Here is a 23330-nt window from a genome sequence, read left to right on the forward strand (position 1 = left end):
AGGACCTCTGTTTTCTCACTTGCCATCAGACTTGATGGGGTGTTGGGACTCTAAGCGAGATTCTTGAAGCTTCTGTCAGACTAAAGTGATGAAATCAAGTTATTAGTTAGCTGTCTGTGTTTATAGATGAGTTTATACTGGTGCATTCATCCACAGAGAGGAAGACTGGAAGACATCAATATATGTGAGATCTGACTTCAGCTTTGAAGAGAATTCTGTAACTTAAAAAATACTACAAACTTTACCAAGAAGTTAATTTGCTTCCTTATCCTCTCTACCTCAGTTCACTCAAATGTCATGAATCATTCCACCCTTACATGCCAGAGAAGGAAATTTTCATCCTAAAGCATTTATTTTCTCTTTGAACAAAGGCTTATCAAAATCATTTTATTCCCATGTAATATTTCCATTTCTTCCTGAAAAAATAAAAAAATAAAAAATTCCAGTATGAAATATCACAGAGGCTCAACAGCCATCTAGGTCCTATCAAATTCTGGACACAGTTCCTTGGTTTTTCACTGCTGTTGATAGTAACTGCTAATAAAACCAACCAAACCACCAACAGAAAATGTTCCAGGACCCTGCTCTGCACCACTGGAAATGAGAAAAAACTGTGCTGAAGAAATCACTGCCTCAAACTTAGGCTCTCTTTTGATACATGCTGAATCCTTAAGATGTACTTCAGGTCACCACTAACACTTTCATAACTTTCATCCACAGGTATTTTCAAATGCTAGCCCTCCTTTCTCCCTCCTTTTCTGCACTATAGCAAATTTATTAATTGCTCAGACTCCTCCTTTTACTCTTTGTCCTGTTGAAATCCCCTTTCCTCCCTCTTCATTTTGTGCACGCATAGCCTGAAGACTTGTATTGTCTGATGGCCTTATGGCTCAGATATGCGTCACCGCATGTAACCAGACCCTGACATTCTTACAGTATACAGAGAGTGAAATATCTGAGCAGTGAGATTATAGGGACAGATCTGGCTTGTCCTAGGGCTACAACAGACACTCACCTGCTGAAATGGTCTGGGCAGTGGAGCCTGCTAGCAAGGTAAGGTACAGAGCTTTACCTGTCTTATGGCATTACCAACCATCCCCCAGGTGATAGGCAGTACTTTTGGTCATCCCATGCTTAATCTAGAGAGGAGGGCTTCTGAGAGCTGTTTTGGAGCCCTATTGCTCCCCCTGTGCTGAGGAACTTTCCCATCCCACCACGCAGCTCTATCACTGTCCCTCATTGCCAGTCCCTCCCTGGCTCAGATGGGGACAGCTATTGCCCTGATCCCACAGCCCAGGTGATAAATGCTTGATAACCATAATGACAGACTGCTGGGAGGGCCTGGGGAGTGGTGTGAAGCCAAAGAGAGGGGCTGAAATTATCATTCCGATAAATCACTCCAGAACCCCCCTGCTCTTTAGTAATTTCTAGATATGCCCAGAAAAATACACTCAAATCTATTTTGGCTTCTTTTTTGTCCTGTCTACTTACCTCCCTTGCAATGACCTCTGTTTCCTTTGGAGTGAACGCATTTTGCACAGTGGGTGATATTTTCACTTCTACTCATCCTTTCCTCATTTTTCAGCCTGCCCTGGAATGCAGGATTAGAGCTTGTAATGCAGCATTAGGAGCCTAAAAGGTTAATATCCTGCCTCCCAAAGTCACTTTTAGGCTCACAGGCTTTAATGAAAGACCCCCATGCCCCTCCCCTGCTCCCCCACACCCCCAAAGAAAGGATTTAGGGAAAAGGTCAGGGTCTTGTCAAGGGTGAGAAAGAGGGAGGAAAATAATGATAAATAAAGTAAATAAAGACCAAGCCCTGTTCTTCCATACATAGGACTCAGGACCCCTTTTGCATTTGAGACATCCAGCAATTATTAGCTAATCCATTTGGCAAATGCAAGATGGTGCATAGATCAATTCTTCCCAGCTCAGTTTTTTGTGTGTGTGTGTCTGCAGGGAATGTTTGCTGACTGAATTAAGGGACAAGAAAAGAAAATACCCTCCTTGTTTCCCCCAAGACAGCAGAGTAGCTGGACAAAGCCACTGCCTGCAGCCTTGGGAGCTGGAGGCTGCTGGGCCTCTGGGTGTCTGGGAAGGCTGGAGGAGTAGTGGTGCTGCTGGAGAGAACGCCTGTCTGCACCTTGGTCCCACCTTGGCCACCTCCGTGTCCAACAAAGAAAATTCCTTGCCATTTTATCCACCGCTGGCCACAGCTCGAGGCAGGCTTACGCAGGAGGCAAGGGGAGAAAGGGAACTGTGTTGTAAAGGAGGAGGGTGGGAAAGCCTGAGAGGAGCTGGTGCAGGTACCTTGAATAGTAACTTATGGACTTGATTCTGGAGGGCTTTGGAGTGGCAAGGATAGCTCTTACATGGAAAAGTGAATCTACATGGGTGAGATTCATTTTTCTGTTCCCTGGGGGTCCTGGGAAGGCCCACGCTCCTCAAAGCACCCAGGAGGGATGTGGAGTATCAGATTCCCCACTGCAGCTGCAGCTTATTGCCCCAAGGTGTGGGGTGGCTCCTTCACCCTACTCTGCTTCTTCTTTCTGTAAAGGAGCCCTCACTCAGGACTGAGGACTATAGTTGTACATGCCTTTTGGAAAGCATATTTGACACACTGTTCTGAGCCATATGTTAAAATGAAACATTGAATTTGGAGCTGGCATGCTGGTCTGAATCATAGGAAATATAGGTATGGGCTCTTTTTTTTTTTTTTCCCCATCCCATGTAGATGCTTTCAGTGTGGTTTTGTGTCCTACCTGTAAAATCAAGAAATTCCATATTTCATTGTCTAAGGAGCTAGTCAGCTGAGCCTTGTAGGAAGCCAAAGAGCTGCACAGCCCAGAAGGTATGAAGGAGAGAGAGGGTTATTGAATACAATTCTGCTCCATGGAAAATATCACAGATGAGTTGCTGACTCTTGTTTTCTCATTCAACCTGTTTCCCTAAGTACTAACACAAAGCAAATTTCTTAGGAAACTTCTTCAGACTCTGATGGGAAATTTTACCCTGAATCTAGCAGACACATAGACAGTAGCTGCCTGGAAATGTAAAAGTTTTTCTGGAATAAAATGACATTTCCTCATTAAAACCAAACAATCAAGCAGCACTTTGAAACAGTGTGTGTCCCACTAGCAAATTCCCAAACAGCCCTGAGTGGCAGGCAGGAAAAAACATTTTGAGTAGGTTTGATATGGTCTACTGGGAAGTTATGATTCTGCCACGTCAGACACAGATTAAGGGGAAAATCTCCAGTAGATGATTGCATCTCCAATGCATAATAATATCATAATAATTCAGGCTGCTCTGGATATTTCATGAGCAGTTTCAAAAAATAAGAAGTGTCCTTTCTCCTCCTCTGGACTAGATAGCCTTCGTGCCTGTTTCAGTATTTGAATTCCTATATTATTCTCAGAAAGATGGATCTAAATGATCAATATCTATCTGGATATGTCCAGTAAAGTCTAATACTGAGTAATTGTAGGTGTTTGGAAAAATCTTAAACTGATATTTAAGGCTCCTTGCTTGTTTCTCTTCTTGGTACAATATTTTAACATGGAGAATATTCCCTGTCATAATCCCTACATTCATCACTGATGTCTAGAGCTTTATAAATGATAGGTAAATTAGTAGATAGACAAATCAGTAGATAGACAAATCGGTATACTTAGAAGTGCCTGAGATGTTAGCACCGTGTCCCACAGACTGACATTTATTATTACCTTTCTTTTTTTTTTTTTTTTTTGTGGAGCATGCATTTCTCCATGAGAATGGCCCACAGTCACATTTAGTTACCTGAGTTCTGTGTCAGCAGGTACTGAGACAGTTAGTTTTACACTAATTCTAGATTGACTTGCAATATTAAGAGTTGGTCAGGGTTTTTTTGTTTTTGTTTGTTTGTTTGTTTCATTTTCTTTCATTCTCAGATTCCCACAGTCCTCATCAGGTATCTGCTGGAGGCACCCCGCAGGGTATTAAAAATAACTTAGCACCCAGCTCAGCAACTTCAGTAAGCTGCAGTGATCTAGTGGGAGTGACAGTATTTCTCTTACCCAGCCATGGGAAGTAGGGAGAGTTTGAAATGAAAATCCAAGATTTATGGTGCTCATGAGGGCCATATACCTAGAATTACTCCAGTGTTCATAAACTTAGGACATTCCACTCAACAGCTCAGAGGAAAGGTGTCCCTTTGACACCTTGGCTGTCCTCCAGCTTAAACTCCAGAAAGACCTCACACAGGGCCACAAAGAAGGCAAATGAACATGAAATAACCTGAGCCCGAGGCCGTGGCATGTCAAGACCCGAAGGAATGACAGAATAGTTATTAGTCTTGGAGAATTACTTTTTTCCATGAATGTTGTATACAGTGTACATTTGTGAGTTCGATGCTATTTGTAATGTGAGATTATAGTCCTGGATTGAAGGCTTGGAGACCTTATACCCTCTGATTAGCCACAAGACTAATAGACCATAACAAGAGCAAAGAAGCTCTCCCCTATCCTCCTCCACTGTGGGCGATTCAGTTCTGCTGCAGGGGACCTGAACTGCAGGCAAAAATCTTGTTATTCTTAGTTTCTTCTGCCATTGCCTGTCAGATTGGATTTCCTGGCAAGAGCACTAGTAAAGTCTGGTCAGAGTTACTAATTGGGCTAGTAATAACTAAAAAGTTACTACTTATCTACAGGGAGGAGAAGTTTGCCCCATATATTTTGTCTCTCTCAGTCCTGGATTTAACTTAAGACCTGCTGTGGTTTATTGACTTTTTCTCATTGGAAATTTACTAGCTCATTTATTAGCAACTTCTGAATACAAATACAAACAGCTCAGATGTGATGGACAAAGGTGAGACCTTGAGTGGTGTTCCAGAAGAAGGAGATGGGGTAGGTCAATGATTGCTTTGTGCAGGTTCACCTTTCTCTGCTCATCTTTTGTTCAGCATGAGCCTAACAAGCCAAGCAGTCTCCTCTCTTGATGCTGTACGTTGAATAAGGAAGTATTTCTGCAACTAGGAAAGAACAGTGGAAGAAAGAGAGAAAAAGAGAGAAAAAAGAAAACATTATGTTGTGTTTTCACAAAAAAAAAAAAGAAATTTGCAGGATTTTTCCTGAACTTTTCAGATAATGCTTATGCATTTTTGAGACATTAGTGAGTCTTGAACTAATTCCAATAAAACTGCAGCGTATAGGAATTGCATAGAGGTGTGCAGATGATGAGAGGGTATATTGAATGTGTTAGAGGTTTACTGATACCAGAAGACTGTAGGAGAGTATTACTTTGTGCAGCATATCCTGGTGATGATGTGCACAATTTGTCTGGGATGTTTTTAGGCATGGAAAGCCTTATCTGAAGAAAGAAGGAATGGAAAGATCCTGAATGGAGATGGGAAGGATGGTCAAAATGAGGTATCCAATAACATGAGCAAAATTGACTCATCGGGCACAGCTTCTCTTAAGGGTCCCTTCTGTTTCCACATTCTGCAGATCAGCTCCAGACTGCTATTCTTTGCTATTACTGCAGTTCCCAAGTGCAGCTGAGAACATCAGCACACAGAGCACAAAGTAGGTGAATGAAGGTCAGTAATTTATGGTGTTCTCCAACCACTTTACATGGAGCTTACCACAGGCCTAGCAGTGTCGTTGCGGATAATGGAAAGAGCGAGGTGAAGCCTTTGCTTTCATTCTGAACAGTCCCACGGTTCCTGTCAAATGTGGAATTTAAGAACCATCTCTATGTCTAGTTTGAGCCTTTAATTTGGATTTGTTTGATTGTTTTGCTTAGTTTTGTTCCAAAACTACTGCACAAACAGAAAGGATCACTTTTTTTTTTTTTTTTCCCCATTGCTTTAGAGAGGAAGACTCAGTTGGGGATTCAAGGGCTGGATCTGACCTACAGGACTATTCCTTCTACGCTTCTGGAATTGCCTTGAAGAAGAAGGTTGTGAAAACAAAGAATGGAGTCCAGCAGTTAAATAAGTCTTATTATTTGGAATATAATTGGCCCAGACAGTAAACGTCAGCATTTGCTCTTATCCCACCTGTAAAGCTTCTGAGAAAGGGTCCCAATATTGACATCCAGCCCTACCATCTAAGAAGTTAGATCCACTTGTCCTATGGAAAATATAATGCAAAATACACTGCACCTATTTCTTCTAGGTATATAGTTTGAGAGAAGCCTATTTTGACTGTGGTGGTCAAAGGCTTTAGTGTGCTAAGGGTGACTGACATGAGATGAATTTGTGGTCTCAGCCCATTTCTCAGTACACACAGGGGCTGTGTCATCCTTAACAGCTGGCACTAATTGTCAGGATATTCAGTAGGGAAGCCAAACCCTGCTATGTGTAGGGGGTTAATTAATGGTCTGTGCAAAGGAAGATGCAGTGGTTGGGAAGTGGGAAGAGGTAAGATGCTCTGACCCTGATTAAGTGTGGGTTTGTGGATAAAGCCATCTCCATTTCTGAACCTCTAGGAAAACCAAGGCAAACCAAATAAAACAAAGCAACCATGGGGAAAGCCACTATTTTTTTTTAATTTATTTTATTTATTTTATTTTATTTTATTTTATTTTATTTATTTTATTTTATTTTATTTTATTTTATTTTATTTTATTTTATTTTATTTTATCTTTGCAAGAGAAATTTGTAGAATTCAGAATTTACCATCATGGTCTGAAAAAACATCCCACGCTAAGGCAGTAACTAACTCAGAACTATCAGAAACTGTATGTCTGCTTGCCTGTTAGTCCTCAGCTGAGTCTGTGTGTCACCTGTGGACACTCAGTATTTTTAGTCTTAGGTGAAGCTCGGTGAAGTCAATGAACAGTTCTCCGGTGACTTCAAAGGCCACAGAGGTAGACAGCTATTTATGGCCTAGGATTCCCATGAAAGAAAATCTCCTTAAGTGTGTGCTCTGTAAGGCTTTAATGAGACTTGAGTGTTAACTCAGAAACAATGGAGAAAGATGTATATTGTCTTGTGCTGTCTTTACGTTACCACCTGGATGCCATGCCAGGATACAGCCAGCAGCACATCTTTCCTTCCTTGACTCTTTCACTGACTTTGGCTTTCTGTCATATCCCTTCTCTGCCACGTTCAAAATGCTTCAGAAAAGGCCAGTTTGGGATTAACATATCACAAAGAACAGATGAGATCCTCATTTTCAAACTCATTATTTAGGCCATGCCTGTTTGTGTTAAGTTGTCTACATTTTGGTCAGAGCAAAGGCTATTTCCTTTGTCAACCATTAGGCAAGGCTGTGGGGTCAAGGCATAATGTGTCTTGAGTGTTGCCCCATAGGGTTGTAAGCTGTGGTGGCTGGGTAGAGGTAGAAAGTAGCTGTTCAAGCCTACATTTGGTTCTCAACTCAGCCTAGGGTGAGGTTTTTGTCATCGACAAGAGTTGTCCTAGATTTACCCCCAAGACAGATGAGACTGGATTTCAGCCCCTTGTTCTTCGGATAGGTGATGTAGTTCATAGCTGAATGAGCTCAGGCCACTCTGAGGTTGTGGTTGGTTATTAGGGCAACCACAAGACTTAGATGACCTGTCTGCATTACATTCATCTTGGAGGGCTTTGAACTGCTCAAACTACTGCCTTGTAAAGGCAACATCTTTTGTTTGCCTCAGATTTTCCCAGGGGCTGTTCCAACAGTGAAATTAAAGGAGGTAAAGGTTAGCAATAGTCCCTCTCATCCATTTGATCATTTGATTTATAGTGAAGCTGGAGAACGTGGTGGTGGTATTTTTAGTCTCTCAGTAGGTATCACACCTGTCTGATAAATCAGTTGTCTTGCCTCATCTTCCTCAACACACACAGACAAAAGTAATAATAAGAAGAAAAAGGCATGTGCTGTTACCCATATTTTGTAATATTGTCCATGGTTTTAAAGGCTTTTATTTTCCTTAGCAGCTTGCATGATGTGGCAGATGGCACTGAGTGCTTTAGCAACTCTGCAGTATACCATCTCTCCACACTTCATGGTGACAAACACATCAAGCAAGTTGAGTAAGAGCACTAAAATGCCAGAAATTTCATTGATTCCTGTCCCAGCATTTCACATTTCAGGAATTATTAGTCTGCTGCTTAGTACGTTTATTATAACCCTGCTGCACTGGATGCCAAAGGCTTCCAGCCAGTGATTTCCAGTGGAATGGAAGGAGACAGCTTGACTAGGAAGATCAAAATCAAACCTGGGAGCAGATCCAATATGGAATCATATCTATTTTGAGAATTTGATTTCTAGTTTTAATTAAGGAAATCTTTGGATCATCCAACAGCCCTGTGGCTTTGTGGCAAGCACAGGAGGCTCTTGATTCATGGGTCAGAGACCTGACCCCCCACCTCCCTGGTGCAGTGGTGGGATGGGGATTCTTTCAGAGGGTCATCATCTGCATGTCCTGGGGGAGCTGGTTTTACAGGATGGTTCTGACCACCAGCTGCTGATTGAGGGGTGAAGGTTTTCTCCTATGGTGTTGGAGGAGGGAGGTTGACAAGGCCGTTGCAACTTGCATGGGGACAGGACAGTGATTTATCAGAGCTTTAGTGGAAAGGATAGTTGATAGGGATCCTTTGTGCAGTTAAATACCAGCCAGGCTTTGCCTCAAAGGGGTGGTATTCCACTTGGGAGGGAACCCAGCGGCATTAGTAATGTTGTATGACAGTATGCACAAATCATCTGCTGCTGGTATGAATGGTCCTGCAACCCTTGACAGCAACTTGCTGCTGTATTTGGAAATGATCTTACTCATGCCTCCGGGATGCAAATGATCCAACTCCTGGCTCCCCCTCACCCCGCGTCCTTATACCGCGTAGGGCCAGAGGCCAGGGCCACGCTGTGCCCCTGCCATGTGGGGATGGTCTAAGTGACAGGCAGCGTGTGGAATGGCTGAGGGTGTGATGCGAGAGCTATAGCATGTGGAAGCGGTGCCGGCGGTGCGAGGCTGTGCCTGTGCCAACTGTGGCTGGGGTGGACGCGCGGGGCAGCCAGCTGTGGCTCCACTCAGGAACGCACCCTCCTTCCCCTCCAGATGTTCCTGCTCACCAGCACAGACAAACCCACTCCCTACCCTCCAAACGGATCAATATTCCCCCGACACCAGCACCCAGTTCCCAGGGCCTCTGTGCCAGGGTGGCAATGGGGAATAGAACAGGGTGTATGTTTTATTTAATAATTTATATGTATATATATAATAACATGATCAGGTCTCAAATAATGAGCTCAGATTTTTTCCTCCTTATTCCTGCTTTCCAGGGAATGCTGGCAGGTTTGGCTCTGTGCATCATACCACAAAAATCTCACTCCTCCAGAAGAGGGCTAATACACGAAGGAGCTTTCTACCAGGCTGATGTATCACACATGCTTTATATATCAGCGTGGATTTCTTTAGTCGAGACAAAAGGATCAAAGACGTAGTGCAAGGCGTGGGTTTCATGGAGTTTTAATTCTTGCAGACGTGGAGAGCAGGGCAGCGTATCATGACTAGAAAGGCCCAGGCACAGCCAAATGTAAGAAATGGTATTTATGAGCTGTGCTTAGAAACTGCCTCTGGAGCTTGCAGAGCAGCTGGTGTCACTTTCAGCTGACATTTGTACAACTGAAATGCTTACAGTGCAGGCAGGAGTAGGAAACAAACTATAGACAAAGGGTTGATGGATGCAGGACCAGGAAATATGTGTCGTGTGGTCCAGTTTCCCTGCTTGCAGATCTCTGTCATTTTATCTTCTTGAAGTTGTGGTGGGTATTAATCCCAGGGTTAAAATGCTGCTGGAGACAAGAGTAAATTTAAACATCCTCAGCTAGACTACTCCACAAAGAGAACCTATTATAGGTTGTGCTGAAGGTTTCCACCTTTCAGCAAGTGAACATCTGAGATCCTGACATCGTTCTTACTCTCTGAGGGTGTCCCCACAGTCACACCCTTGACGCGGAGATGTTACTTGTGAAGGAAAATGAGAGGTGTATCTTTAACAGCAATAAAAAGGAGGATGTCTACAGGAGGAGCTAGCTAATTACAGTAGTTTCAAAACTAATTGCAAGTCTCAAATGCATATCTTTTCCAAACATAATTTACAAGGTTTTCTATGCACATTAAATGCTTATTAAGAAAGTGCAAGGTGCCTTGTCTTTGAATTTTGACTAGGAATTATGAACACCTACTAAGTGAGGTTTCACATACCTGGATTTTATGTCAGTTTAGTACCTTCAGGAGAGTCTGGGAAAAAAACAAAAAAAAAAACAGGTATGTAGCCTGCTGCCAGCTAAACTGATGACAAATGGAGACTTTTGCAAGCCCACCTCCTGTAACTGTCCTCCAGTGAGGAAAGTCTTCTTCCTGGCCTCTCAGAAAACTGAAGAAATAGCTTTTTTATTTTTATTTTCATTTTTATTTTTATTTTTATTTATTTTTATTTTTATTTTTATTTTTTTAAATGGTAGAGTATGGTGTGGGGGTGAAAGACCCAGCAATGCACAGGGGTGCTCTCAAGCTAGCAGTGATCTGACAATGTCAGCAGGATTTGGAACAAGATGTTTCATTTACTTTCAGTGTGATTGATAGTAGTACCCAACCTAACCATAAAGTGGCCAGTAGGATTTTAGACTGGACTCAATAAATTTGCATATCTTTGCATAGCAAAGGGCAGTATTGCATGGATGTACTGGCTCACCCCAGTGCTAGTTCAGGCCCCTCTCACTGTGTAGACACCCCCACCTCCAAAACTGCCACCAAAATCAACTATGCTTGGGTGTCCCAAAAGGGTAAAGCCTGAGCTAAGCCATGGCCAACCTTTAGGGCTGCCTGCCCTCTAATAGGTTGAGCAGTGCTGAAGGACACCTTCCAGAAGGTCACAGGGCTGCTGTGGGGCCCCTGCTTTCAGGACCTATTAATTCCCTGTCCCTGTGAGCAGTAGAGTCCGTCCATGACAAATCCTGTATTCTCCCTTGCTGGGCCACCCTCTGGTTGAGATAGAATATGAGGGAACAGCACACATCTGGAAAAGTCCTGCAGGTCTCTTGACCTGTTGGCTGTAGAAATTGCTGCTGGCTTCTGCTGCAGAACTGCCTCTTCCTCGTTATCCTTTCACACAGCACTACATACGCAGAGCTTTCACTGGGGACACAAGGATCACAGGAGACCAAATAAGACTTCCCAAGGCCAAGAAGACAAAGTCAGGCTTGTGTTAGTGCTGTGGAAAGAGGGGCGAGAGGTCCTGTTCCACCCCATCCCCATCAACCCAACACAGGTTTTTCTGTTCCTTGATAATATATTTTCATTGCAGGAATAGCTGGAGAACGTGGCGCACATTTTTGTTCGCACTGCCCCTGCATGGATTGGCAGGAGATGTTGCTAGGCAGTCATTGTGAGTGTTTGTATACACTCTGCACCAGGTTACCGTGAAAATTTGGGAAAGCCCCATCCCGGAGGTGATGCTCTCACCACCACGTGGTGACTCCCTGAGCAATTTTCCACGGGTGCAGGGAAATGGTCACTCTTCCCAATCACTGATCTGATTTTTTTTTTAATTTTTTTTTTAAATAGTGCCAAGATTTTTGTTGCTCTTATAGCTTACCATACAGTGGAAAGCTGATGTGATGTTCGCAGGGATAGTGGCAGCCCTGCTTGGAGTAAAAGAGGGAAGGAGCTGTGCCATCAAGTGCTGCAACATTGTCACAACAGATGCATTTACAGCATCACCCCGGGACAGGGAGTGTGCCTGGGATAACCTTATTCCCACCATCAGTGACAAAATTAGGAGAGAATCCAAATATACCACTTCTCTTGGGTGCTTTCAAGATGGGAGGAACTGAGCTCCCCCAAACCTGAGTCAACCATTGTTTTGCAGGGGCAAATCACGATCATGAAAATTGTAATACTGGTGCCTTTAGAGGTCTACTGAGGTTGGAACTGGAGATCTCAGGATGGGAAGGGATTCTTAAACCAGAGGTTTCTGGACTTGTGGCAGAACAACTGAGTGTGAGAGTGGTTCAAGGGAAGTCTTAACCAGTGGGAGGCCAGAACAACAGGCCTGGTGCTGTATCCTGATCTTGCTTCAGTGGATTTACAGCTGGTTCCTTTCCTGGAATGAAAAGATTAGAATCGCTGGAGCTGTGTGTGCGTCTTCCAGCGAGGAGAACTAGGTATGCAGCAGCTGTAAAAATAAAGAGCCCTCGCAGGCCATCGTAGTAACAAGGTTTGGAAATTGTTGAAAGTGGGGTGGGGTGGGAAATCCTCAAATTTCCTACTTTTTTATTGTTGGTGTTGTTCTGAATTTCAGCTTGTCAGTTTGGAACCTGATTTGAAAGAAATGAGAGATTTACATGAAATTTTTGTTTGGGGAAGCCTTAGAAGAAAAAAAAAAGTCTCAACACTTCCTTGAAATCTCTAAAAAATTCTTGTTGGTTCTTTCTAGTTTGTCCCGTCACTGCCTTTCCCAGGAGCACTGCTGATTTTGGAGCTCCTGGCTGCAAGAAATCACTGATGTAAAGCCCGATGAGAGGAATTTCAGAGCAACTGGACAATGTTAGACTGTGTGCTTGGTTATGGGGTTAGCTCGTTGCATTTTCATGCCTTAGGACTTCAGCTGAAGATCTGTCTACATGGGGGTGACCACATGTGACACCAGACTTGTGATTTCCACTTACTCATCAGTTACTGAAGGAAACAGAGTAGAAGGACAGACAAATAAGAAAAAATAGTCACTTAACATAGTCTAGGAAAAGACTGTATTAGGAACTGGAAAAGTGAAATGTCATTTGCTTCTTCTGACAAAATGTTGTATAAATAGGATTGAACAGAATAGCAAATTGCCATTCTGCTGATCAAGACTTGCTGCTGCAAAGCTTCCTATTTGCTTTATAAACTTAAAGATCTCACGAAAGCTGAAGTTTAACACAATGCTAGGGTGAAACTAAAGTAGGAAAGATCTCTTTTCCTCTTTCTTTGCTCTGAACTCTCTTGGACCTGTTCAGAGGAGCTTTCATCTCATAGTGATGGCATCAGTGACACCAGTGGGAGTTACAAGACCCCTTTTCCTTTCCCTTTGACTTGGAGCTGTATAACTGGTAACCTAGCACTAACCCCTCCACCACAGATGTCCCTCCTAGCCCTGAACTGACTGAGATACCCTCTTCTGGCACTCTGATGAGCAGGAGAAGGAGAGATGCAGGCTAGAGAGGTTCACAGCCCGTGGCCAAGGTATCATTAGCTCAGAAGAATGGGATGATGTTAAGGACTGTTAAGCAATGTTGGTCCACTTAGAATAACTAACGTACTATGTTCCTATGTTCCTTTGCTATTCATGTAGGGGTGTCTGAATTGTCTGGTGTAGAAAGGCTTGACATTGCTGCATGTGGGAGCCTGACTATACATGCTTAAATCTCAGCTTCTGAGTTTGATCATCTGTCTATGTTGGAAACCAAAACCAGGCTGAAACTGCAGAGAAAATAGGAAGGAATGAAAATGTCAACTTCCCAGAGATTATTTTATTGTGGAATTATGCCCCTTTGCCTATATTTCTTCCGACTATTTTTGGGCTCCTTGACCTTTGTTTTGTCTACTTCTTTGTTTAATTCCAGGCATGCCCCTTAGTTTGGGTGGCTGTGGTCTGTCCTTCCAGAAAGGTGCTCTTCAGCTCTGAGCCCTATCACGCTCCATGTGGGCAGGAAGGCATCATGGCATGTTACTCACTTGGTTTCTTGCATCTTTGTTCTGTTTGTTTTCTGGTCACAGAGGCTGCTACCCTGGCCCAAATGAATGATTCAGAACTTGTTCTCAATCTCAAGCAATGGCAAGCGCCATCTACTCCTGAAAAAAGAAAAAAAAAATTGCAAAAAACTTCCAATAGGCAATTAAGGAAAGCTGTCCTTGGAAAGTTTCTTCTTGACTTTCATTAGGAAGAGATCAGTTTATTCTCTAAAGCATGAGAGTTTCCATGCCCTCCCCAAAGTACATTTTAAAATTCCTTATTAATCCAGTTACAAGGTCATTATTGATCAACATATATTTTAATTACGTAAGGACAATGCTAGGATTTGCAGAATTATTTGTTGTGGAAAGACGTTTTTTCCCTTAATATCTTTCCACAGTCCCTCAAAGAATTTGTTGAGCAACCCTTGAGATTAGAGGCTGTTCTGGACTTGGTCCTAGAAAACAAGCCAAGTATGATAAATAAAATAAAACATCTGGAGGTCTAGCCATCAGAATATCATCAGATATCCACTGGTTCTGAGGGAATGTTATGTATGAAAGGTAATAATCTGAAGTATTGTGCTTTTCATAAAACATAACTCTCTGAAAGAATGTAGAAAGAGACAAAAAATAATGTTGATCAGAGCTGATTGTCTAGAAAATTTACTATGGAAAATCATGAGGTCTGTAATGAATAGTTGGATAGCTTTAACAAGCGTCTGTGCCAATAAAATCTAAACATATATTTAAAAAACAAAGATAACAGAAGTCAATCTTGCTAAGCAGAGATGCAAGGAACAATGCGAAGGATAAACACTGTTTAAAGGGGAAAAAAGGCAAATAAGGTTCTAATTAATGGGAGGGACCGAACAGATTACACAAAGAAGATAAAAGCAAGGAAACCTAATTGGAAACACAGCACTGTAGTATCAAACAATCCAAAGTATGTTATCTATCACAAATGGCTTTTCAGCTCTTTTCACAAGCAAGAGGTGAATAAAAAGGTTGATGCTCTTGAGGTTAAGAGACAGGAAGCAAAAGAAGAAAAAATAATAGTCACAATTAAAATGCCCATTGCCCAAATTGACTAAGAATCATATGCACCACAGTGAAGATGGCAGTTTCAGTTTCAGCCCCCATGGAAATACATGAGCATGGAGTGATGTCAAACGTTAGAGTTCACCAAATTCCTGCTCTTCATGGGTTCTGTCATCATGCTCCTGTCTCTTCTGTCTTCATGCTCCTGTCTCTTCATGGGTTCCAGTTCTGGTAGAAGCAGAGATCTAAGTTCAGTCTGAGCATTGCTACCATGTCATATCACTGTGGTGGCCCATGTAGAAAGATTATTTCTCTTATTTTGGCCCTCCCACTGTAGATATCAGCTGTAGACTTTGTAGTTTGGAATCAGAAAGCATTGGTGAATCCTCTCACTCCCTAGACAGAAAATGGAGAGGTAGGTGCTTCTTACAGTGTTAAAATGGCTGCAGAAATACCATATGATCACCTTGTCATGGATTTTCTGAACAGATATCTAATCAAGGCCTTCGATGTTATTCTGGGGAGTCAACTTGAAATACAAATTCTAAGAATGATGGAGAACTAAAAAGGCAGGAAATCACTCTCCTGAGTTTATGATGCCTATGTCTACATTATATGCTGTAGCTGGGGGCTGGTATATGACCTTTGATTCTTAATGTGCAAACATCCTCACTGAAAAAAGAGCAATCCTCATCTCTTTAAGGAACTGCCATCCTTCATGTCCTTGTTGTCAGACTCAGAAATACATGCACAAGAAGAGTGGCACTTCTTTATTTTTTTTTCCCCAAACTCCACCTCTTTGTATATAAAGACAAGGCCAGAGGAGATCTAGGAAAACACTTTGTGGTGAATAACCTACTGGCTACCTTTCATCACTTTCTCTCTTCAGGGATTATGATTTTCTTGAATGGATGCCCTCTCTCTCAGTACAGTTCTGTGAGTACTTATATGGGGTTCAACAATCCTGACAGAAGAGCTGCTTTGTTTGGGTGCCTGGGTCACACAGCAGTGTTTTATATTCCTTGGAATGACATGCACACATTTTGCAAGTGGCTTTCTGGAAGGAAGATCACATTTTCAAATGGCTTTCTGCAGCATTTAATGGATGCAAGGAGATGACTGGCAAATTCACCCCTTTGCAGAGAGCACATGGGTGCCTCGCTGCAATCGTATAGATTTGGCTGTTCTTTTCCAAGCTGTAGACAACCAGGCAACGCCAACTCATTTAGATTTTAAAACACCAGCATATTTGTGGTCACTGTTACTTCTTATTTTGTAGAGTTTTACTCAGCATTATTTGGAACATGTTGGCCTCATGAGTTTCTGGCAGAAGATGGTAGTGCTGTGATCCTTTCTGTAAATAAAGTGTCTGTCTGTCTATCTGTCTGCTCCTCTTGTAGTTTGAACCCTTAAAACAACTTCACTGCTTAGACATGATAGTGAACCCAGAGAATTCCTTATTGGTGACAAAGGGAAGCTGTCTGCAGGACCACACATTTGTAGGAATGATGATTAATGACATTTTTTATTTTATTTTATTTTATTTTATTTTATTTTATTTTATTTTATTTTATTTTATTTTATTTTATTTTATTTTATTTTATTTTATTTTTGTTAAAACATTACGATATTTTAAGGTGAAATAAATACAATCATTCCTGTCTGGTTGACAAATTGGTGCAAGAATGCCAGGAAATATGCTGAGGACAAAGGAAAAAAAGTTACCTTAAGTGAACCCTTAATGGATGAGGAAAAAGAACTTTGGATAAACAGGAGTGAAGAGAGAATATTCAGTGAGAATATTTTACATTTATAAATTTATATTTATATTTATATATTTTATTTTATATTTATATTATATATATTTTAAAGAGTATATATATATATTTCAGGGGTTTTAAAAGGGTATATTTGGTTTCTGTAATGTCTGTAAAGAGCTGAGATACTGCTGAGGCCACTGTGAATAGCAGAAATGAGTCTCTGATAGGAGCTATAGCACGACCCTTTGTCAGCCAGAGGTGGCCGTGTCTTTTTTTTTTTTTTCATAATAAGGACACCACAAACTTCTGAATGAGTTTTGATCTCCGGAGCTTATTGGACTTTAAACTGGAACAAAACTGGAACTGAACTTCTGGAATGGAGAATTTCAGATCTCCCAGTAGAGGTTTTTCTTCATTTACAAATAGGGCTTCACAGAGAGATCACCTGTCCCCCATGTCCTTGCAGGAAAAGTCTTCTCCTCTGGGTTATTCACAGTCCAGACATTTCTAAAGGGTCTTTAGGTTGCAGTCACATCCACACAGTCTTCGAGACTTTAGGAAAAATCTCCTTCTTCCTGTTCCCTTTGAGTGTTTAAGGGTCAGTGCATAACTAAAATTTGCCAGCACTGTTCACAGCACTTTTGGTTCTGTAAAGAGATCAAGCACCTCTGATTAAAAATGTGCAAATAGTTTTACAGCCAGGGGAAATAGATAGGTACCTGACTGCTTGCAGTATGAGCCTGATGGTGTAAGTGACCTGGTCACTCAAGTGCTGACCAAGAAAGCAAACAGCCAACTGTAAAATATAGCTCTCTAAATAAGGACAGGAAAGACGGTTTCAGAAAATGAGTGCTGTCTCTTGTTAACATGTGGTAAAGTTTTGAGGTTATTGCTGGTGGCCAAATATATATATAAAACAGGTCTACCATATGTTCTCTTGATAAATTTTAAGCAGGGGACCATGCTGTGGTAGAGGTTTGCATCTCAGTTATGGAGTGATAGAGTACAGGAAAAATTTTGACACAGTAAAGGTCAGGAATGGCGGTGCAGACACAATTGGAAAGTTTTGAGGCTGAACTAGGGTTATGAAGTTAGAGGTGGGATCAGATTGTCGCAGCAACAAGGCTCAAGTGCAGTGAGTGGAGTGACTCCTCCATGCACAGTTGTTCCTTGCAGGAATCACAGTGGGGTTTGTCCCCTCAGGGTTCAGTCTAGCCAAGCTGAGCTTTGCTGTAGTGCTTGTGGGAGCTTGCTGCATTTGTCAGGCTCACGGACAAGTCATTGCATGTGGGGGACTCTTTCTTATGGTGGTAGAAATGTGCTCTTCACCTTTCCTCCCCATTTCCAGGACAAATTTTCCCCTGAAAGCCATACCAGATCTTAGGAAAATTCAGGTCAGAGGAGACTGTAGATTATCTTCTCCAACCTCTTGCTCAAAGCAGCGATGGGGACAAGTCACTGCTAATGATGGGGGTGAGATGAACTTTCACCTCAGTCTCCGTTAACAAAAGGCAATGAACCATCTTTAACATCTCTCATGAAGGACAACTTTTCATGAATCAAACAGGATGACATTTTGGTTTTCTTCCCCAGCCCTGTGACAAATGACAACATCAATCTGACAGTGTTCCTTTTCTGGCTAGCAGATCCATTCAACCTCTGAAAAAGCCACTGGTTTCAAAATGACCCAATGCTGTATAGAACAGCCCTTGTTCCTCTGATTTTAGGCATTCATTTGAATGGGGTATTATGCCCTATATAGATAGAACAAAATAAAATGATGAACTTCTGTAAGCAGAATGATCTAAGGCTAAATCAGGCTCCAAGCTCAAAGAGCGAACATGAAAGACAACACGTCTTAAGCCTGGCTGCTATAAAAGGTATTTTTGAGGTCTCCACTGGTACTGCATTATTTTTATGCCTTTCACCCTTTCAGTACACCATCTTAAGTGTGCCTAGGATGCTCATTTTGCACATGGGAACTGGAGGGGGATAGAAAGGAAAGACTAGCGCTCAGTTCAGCCAACATTAGCAATCTAAAATTTGATATCTTGTCAAAACTGGATATTTCAACTTTTTCTGGTGTAGCTGACACTAGATAAGCATGTTTAGAGGGCAAATCATCTGATTTCACAAGAACCTATAAACCTTCAGATGGGGTGAATCTTTGTCAGACTTTTTCAAAGGATTATTCTGATGACTAAAGATGAAATGGAAGATAGATGATAGAAAGTGAGTTATATCCTTTATTTTAAAATATTGCCTCTGATTTGAAAGACCTGTTTTGCTCAGAAAGCCTATTTTAACATTAAAGAAGTAATTACAATAAATAATTAAATAACATTTAAAGTATAATAATTAAATAAATAATAATTAAAGTAATAACTACATTAAACTTCGAAGTATTTAATTAGTCTTTGGACACTCTAGATTCTGATATAACCCAATTTTCCAATGAAAAACTTTGAAGTGTGCGATTTCCCTTTTCTTGATCATGGGCTTTTCTCAGGGGACAGATCAGAATGCAGAACTGTTTACTGGACTTATTGTGATGTGTGCCCTTAATGACTGCTACTCAGTGATTTTTCTAACTTCCCTGACTCAACTTGACATCCTGACCTACTTGTACCAGAGCTACAATCTGCCACATCTTCAAGATGACTTTGCAGATAACTCCTCTAGGGGTTTCTTTTAAGCTGGATTTTCAGCTGTTTCCCATCTGATCTAGCTTTATTGTTGTTATTATTCCCTTATTTTTTCCCCCTCTGATTTTGTTTAGATCCATAAAATCAACAAATAACCCAGCAAAAAGCATTCCTGGAAGGTTAGGGTGCGTGCAGCCACATTAGCCATTAAAAGTGTCTGCAGGGCACAGTTCCCAGTCAGTAGACGTGGGGGTGGGATTTCTCTCATCTTAATATCAGATGTCTGAAAATTATTTAAGTCTGTGCTAGTTATTCAGTTCTCCCTTTAAACTGAAGGCAGCCTACAGATACCCCTTCACTCCCTGGCCTCCAGGATCCATTTCATTAAATGTCTCTATAATACTGTTCAAAGGAAAAAGAGCAAATCAAACAAATAAACAAAACACAGGCAAATGGGGCCTCCTTTGCATCAGGAAAGGTAGAATTTGGAGACTCTCAGATATTAGTGTCTCTGAATATCTCAGGGATTTTATAAGTCCATTTTTACCTCCAGCTGCTCTCTCCTCTTCTCACCAGAGACTCTGTTAAACCCTAATCCATTGCAGCTGATTTACAAGCCCTGCAAGTTAAATAAAGAGCAGCTACATTTTCAGCAAAGTAGAGGTTGTTACGGTTTCATTCAAAATGCAAAGCCAGGTGCTTTAAATGCACTTTGCAAGAGAGGGTTAAGTTACAATAACAAACTTACTCACACTGGTGTTAACTCACATTGAAGGAGAAAAAAGAAAAATTATGCTCATCCAATTCTATACAGCTTGGCAAGAGATGGGAAAAGCAGTGCAGGGTTTCTAGGAAAGCACAAGGAAAATCACTGCTTAGAAAGCTGATCTGTTTTTTTTTTTTTTTTTCCCTGGATTCACACAAAACCACACAGGCCAGGAGGGATTTACTTCAGTGTCTGCCACAGTGCACAGTAATGAGTACTGGTCCAAAAAGAAGCTCTTTGCAGATGATCTTATATGTGCCGTGCGTTTCTGTGGCCCTGTTCAATTAGATGAGAAAGAAAGTCCTGAAGTGCAAGGAACGCCAGACATGCTGTTCTAAAGCATCGTCCATGCAGAAAGCTAGATGGTTAAACACGTATTTAAATTGTGACCTGAAAATCAGTGTCAAGCCCCTACACAACCCCTGTAAATGTAGTCTCATTACCTATACAGAATGCTTAGATAGTATTACTACTAACTTATCTAATTTATCTATCTATCCACTTATCTATCTATCAGGCATATTTACTGCTAAAATAACATTCTCTTAGTTAACATAAAACATATACCTCTTTGCTGCTTTAAACAGGCTGGCTTTCTGATCTCTGCTTTGGGAATACTCACTTCCCATCTTCACCAGAGATATATTTGTGAGCAATTATTTAATTCATTTAATTTAAATTTTATCTAATTTATTTTATTTAACTGTTTTATTTAATGTTTCCTGCTACCATACCTAAAGCAAATCTAAGCAAGCATGTCTACTATTTTTACATGTGTTTTGTTAAATCACTGCTTACATTGCTCTCTTACTGTATTTTTAATGGTATTTTACACTGTTTAATACACAAAGTCTTACTAAATTAAGATTAACTGATACATCTTCAGTCTTCTCTGACAAGTTTGGCAGAGAGTTAAATGTATAATCTACTCCAAAGGTCTCTAAGAGCAAAATTCAGTGTATATTCTTGTCATCAAAAAAGGGTGGTCCAGCTTTCCATGTGATGGAGCCTTCTGATGTGTCCAGCTTTCACAATGGTTATTGGATGGGGAATTGGTGACAAATTATAGCTCTGGGTAGCCATTACACTGAACAGATGAGGAGATACTCTAATCTGCATAAAAAAAGACTGAATTGGGCAGGGTTTGGAAAAAAGAAAACTGACACAGCTTGAGTCCTGCTACCATGAGAATATCACTACACCCAACCGCAGTTCCTCTGCTGAGAATCTTATGGTTTACGTAATTGTCTAGCACAGCTATATTGGCAACAGCTAAGGAAAGCTCCCAAATCTGCCTGAAGGGGCTTGGAAGTATTTTCACAAAAAGAGAGACACATCTCCTTTGTTTTGATATTGGGGAGAGAGAGAGATGGTTCTGCTGCAGAAGTTTCACAGATTTAGAGATGATTGTTTGGCCAAAACAACACTCCAGCAACCACATTTTTCTGGGGACAGTGGACAGAGGATTGCAAATGGTTTAGTAAATTGTCTTGCCATCAGCCAAGTTGTAATGACTTCACCAGAAATTCATTGTAATGAGAAGTATTAATTTGGTTAAGCCATCTTCAGAGCTGTTTCATGGACCTCTCTGCACTGGAGCAAGGGCACAAAATTCCCTGAATATAAGCGTCTAGTGCATTTTGAGCCTCTTGGAAGGCTGAGACATCCACATGAGCCTCGTGGATAATAGAAACGTTAGTAGAATACTTCTGGTTCTCCAAATGCTGGAGATCAGCTAGAATCCCCGAGAGCATCTCAAAGAGCATTGGATGCCTGTGTTTAGGCAAATGAATTAAGGTCCATAATCATCATGGCCAACTTGGATGAAGGCGGAATGACTCCTTCTGGAAAGACTGAAAGCCTCCAAGTTGCTCCAGCATACACTTATGAGGGTAAGACCGTGACCTCAATCTGACTGCAATCCCAGCTGGGAAGAGGAAGCAGTAATCACCATATTTGCTTACTTGCATATTCCAAATAATGAAGGAAAACCAACTAAGACCAAATGAGCTCAACTGAAATCTGCAAATCCAAGAATTGTATGTGCTTTTGTCTCAGACTTTGCTGTATCTGGAGGGTTTTTTTATGCATCCCTCACACTGAAAGACCAGTAATTATGAAGAAATTCAGGTTTGTTTTAAAAAGAAAATAAAGTAATAATCCTCAGAAGTGCAGAAAGAAGCCTTAAAAAGTCAAAGTGGAAAATTTTCCAGTACGAGAAGGCAAATGAGCCTACATTTATTTTTGTAAAAGTCTGATGGATTTTAATTCGATAATATGCCTGGGATGGGAGGGAAAAGGCAGAGAGGGCTGACTCATGTTTTTTGAATGTTTGGGGTTAGCACCAGTGTGTTTGGCAAATTCTTATGTGTACTTAATATGTGTGAAGGAAATTATAATTGGTCCATAGATGATTTGTTAGCTAAAAATAGGGCTAAAGCTGTAAAAATATTTGTAACATAAAATTTCACCAACTCTTCATCATTCTTTAGCGCTTTTCTCAAAACACATTGCTAACTATGGGGTCTCTAAACACCTCTCCGTGGTAATTTATTTGAAGGTTGATGGCAAAGCTGAAGATGCATTTCAGCACGTTGAGCGAGATCTGCAAAGGCTGTTAAACGAGATGAGGACCTACCAAGCTAATGGAGTAACTCCTTCTCAATCACAACATTGAACTGCCTCACTGATTTCCGTGCCTTTATCTTTCCAGTACCCCTTAATTGCTTTGGTTCTGTATTCATAAGTGAAGGTGCAATGACTCAGCGTTTTGGCCGTCTGAGCTGTCTGTCCTTGGTGGTTGAAAACATCTCCAAAGCAGGTAACTGATCTCAGCTTTTGCTAACCACCATATTACTTTTCCAGCCCTAATTCTGCATGTTGTCTTCATATTTTGAACATCTTCATGCCATTGAGCTTCTCCTGGCCACTTTTTCTTCTAAGACAACAGAAACCTGCTAGAAGATGCATTTTGCATTTTCCCTACAGGAATGTTCCCAGGAGAATTTAGCAAACTTGACATTAGAGAGGAATCTCAAGCAAGCCCATGAGGTGGTCCCACTAATTACATGCTATGTCACCTTATTTTCTTAGGCGTATGCAGGGAAAGTCTCAGTCTGCACATGGAACAGATTGAAAGTCCAGTTGAAGTTGGTGGTAATAATCCTCTCTTGACCTTCGTGAGCTTTGGCTCCTCTCCAGACTCATGATGTTCACACCTCCTTAATGTAACCTCCGGCACTTGAGTAATGCAAAGCTGGTCAGGGAAAACGTCAGGTAACGCGGCGCAAGCAGCCACCCCGGAGGAGACGAACTAGTCGGATTTTCCCAGCCCGGCCGTGGTTGAGTGCAGAGTTTATGAAGTGCTCCTTCTCTAAGCGCATCCAAGCTGAGCAGCGGTGTTTGCTGTGCCTGTGAGCAGAGACCGCAGAACATGAG

At 41.4% G+C, this 23330-nt stretch overlaps 1 long non-coding RNA gene across 3 annotated transcripts; it reads left to right on the top strand.

Annotated features, from left to right (window-relative positions):
- The first annotated feature begins 1714 nt into the window (after positions 1 to 1714).
- On the top strand, positions 1715 to 9161 carry LOC310894513. 3 transcript variants are annotated; one of them, XR_014579975.1, is made up of 4 exons: positions 1715 to 2695; positions 5331 to 5405; positions 5484 to 5575; positions 5850 to 9161. It is a non-coding gene; the product is annotated as an uncharacterized lncRNA (long non-coding RNA). The 3 variants fall into 3 exon arrangements; XR_014579974.1 differs by having other exon boundaries at positions 5331 to 5575; XR_014579976.1 differs by lacking the exon at positions 5331 to 5405.
- Positions 9162 to 23330: the final 14169 nt, after the last annotated feature.

Source organism: Anser anser (genome assembly GCF_964211835.1).
Source record: "Anser anser genome assembly, chromosome: 2".
Taxonomy (NCBI): domain Eukaryota; kingdom Metazoa; phylum Chordata; class Aves; order Anseriformes; family Anatidae; genus Anser; species Anser anser.